This window comes from Polistes canadensis, unplaced genomic scaffold (assembly GCF_001313835.1).
Source record: "Polistes canadensis isolate GaletaPanama2010 unplaced genomic scaffold, ASM131383v1 scaffold_191, whole genome shotgun sequence".
NCBI classification, from domain to species: Eukaryota; Metazoa; Arthropoda; class Insecta; order Hymenoptera; family Vespidae; genus Polistes; species Polistes canadensis.
The window spans coordinates 12,306-15,061 of NW_014569738.1; positions in this window are offsets into that span (position 1 = coordinate 12,306).

Genomic DNA, 2,756 nt, shown 5'->3' on the forward strand with positions numbered 1-2,756 from the left:
CTCCCACTCTTTTATTCTCTTGTTTTTTTTTCGTATTTTTTATTTATTATCTATTATGGAAAATATATATAAAATTGGTAGCATATAGAAAAATATATGGAGAGTCAAGTAATTTTTTAAAGTAACATTTCTTTTCTTTAATATTCTATCTCTTTCTTTCTCTCTTTCTCTTTCTCTTTTTTTCTCTTCCTTTCCTTTTCCAGAAATAATCGAAGATAAGGTTAGTACGGCTAGTGGGGCATTTCATTCAAGATATCACCGCGCCCAGAAACTCAATGGGACGAAGACGATATAGTCGAAGTTTCTACCACACCTTTGCAAATAAGTAAACTCCCCTTTCGAATGACGTAAGCCATTGCGATTAGGTAGAATCAGAAAAGGAAAGAAAAAAAGAGAAAGAGAAAGAAAAAATGGGAGGTGTAAAAGGATCGTGCGAATGTCTATCTGATGTGAGTGAGGATGGAAAAAGAAAAAGAAAAAAAAAAAAAGACGAGGGGGAAAAAGTAAAAGAAGGGTCGGAAACATTGGATCGATGAAGAAGGGGTTGGAACTTCTCGATTAGTATCCAACTTGAAATAAAAAACAGAATCGATTATCGAACGAGAACGGGAATGGGAATGGGAATGGGAATGGGAATGGGAACGTGTATGGTTTGAACGTTTTTAATATATACGAGTAGTTAATGACAAACGTGTAAAGAAATTTTTCAATTAAAATCTATCGCCGAGATAATAATTACGATCGGAATATTTCAAATCAATTTTTCTCTTCTTCTTGAATTCTTCTTCTTTCTGTATTTTTTTTTTTTTTTTCTTCTCTTCGCATTATCCCCATACTTTTCTATCGAGACATTCTATATCGAAACAAAAAAAGAAACTTTTGTTTCTATTTATATTTTGTTATAATCTCGCGAATACGATTTTTAGAATAAACGAATTTTTGATCGTTTTAAACAGATCCGCGATTATTCCACGATAATTTGTTTTGCTTTAACAAAATTGTATTCGGTATTATTTAATGGTTGAAAGTTGTAAACGATAAATACATGGTTAACGATAATTCAGCACTAAGTTTCATCATACCTTCTATATCCTTTATCTTAAGATCATTAAGTAAAACTTTCAACGTTAAAGGGGTTGCCATAACACAAATTTAAACCATCAACTAACTTCCTTGACTTTCAGTACGAACCGTTTCGAGAGCTTATGTGGTTGCACGAGTTATATGTAGTCCTTCGTCATTCTCTTCATAGTCATCGTTATAGTCATAGCCATATATATATTTTTATCTGAGAACCCATAAGAACAACAAAACACATAATGTTTACCAAGCATCTCGAATTAATCCTAGCGAGAATTCGCTCGGTGATACTTTAATCGAGTTAATCGAACTAATCCGAAAGTATTAAAAGTTATTTATGTTTCTACCGAATGCCAAATCTACGGTTTTACCTATGGTAAAATTATGAATTTCGAGAATTAGAACGACAAAACGATAATTCCTTTTGTCTCAAACTTTTGTCGAATGCAAAAATATGTTTATTTTTTTATATTACGAAACGAAAGAAGAAGAAACTCGTCTGGTGACTGGACATTTTCGCAAATACGATATCGGAAAATTATATTTTCCAACACCTTCTCGCGATTATTTCAACGATACGGTGTAATATTCATGTGAAATAAAAACAATAGTCAATATAATATAATTAAACAATAAAATAGGATATATAGGATTAACGATACAAATGATTTATATCGTTCGTAAAAAAATAATAGGATAATGATCTATTACTGTTTTGTTTTTTTTTTGTGGAGAAAAATTAAACGCTTATTAACAAAAAAAAATAACACCAAAAATGGCTGTGATGCCTTTTATAAAACGTCGTAGATCTCACTTTTATTAATAATCTATGTTTAACACGTGTTGTCGCTGGTTTTCTTTTTGTTCTTTTTTCTTTTTTTTCTTTTTTTTTTTTTTTTTTTACAAAATCAGGAATCTTTTACGCAACGCGTACATAATATGCACGTTCGTGTACAGCATCGTAAGTAATACGTATCGTAAGTCCGCGTTTTTTTTTCTTGTTTTATTCTTTTTTTTTCTTTTCATTATTAATATTATTTATATTTATATTTATATTTATATATATATATATATATATTTTTTTTTTTCCTTAGGAATGGGATTTTTTTTTTATTCGTATGATTTACGGAATTCTGATCTATCGTCGCATTACTGCGTGCGTTCGATTTTTTTTCGCAAATGATTCAGATACATTTTATACATAATAATCTAAAAGATTCATATACATACATAACTGTCTCGTAGCAACATCATCCCCATTACATATTTTTATCCTTTCTCTTTTATTCTTTACATAGTTATTTTTATTATTATTATTATTATTATTATTACTATTATTATTATTCTCGTTTCTTTAAACTCATATCACTCTTATAATCCTAGCCTGTTTTTTTTTCGTTTTTTGATTTTGTTGGATTTTTCTTTTTATTTCTTTTTTTTTAAATAAAAATCCCTCGTTCTCTCTCTCTCTCTCTCTCTCTCTTTCTGATGCAACGCCGAAAGATAATAATTAATTCGAGGAATGAAGAAAAAGGGCGGACGAGACGATAGAAACTACACATATATATATATATATATATATAATATATATGAGTTTCAAAGGGAAAATTGAAGACAGTTAATAAATTTTGATGAACAAATTTATTTGATCTTGTTGAACGTTTCGTCCCTTACTG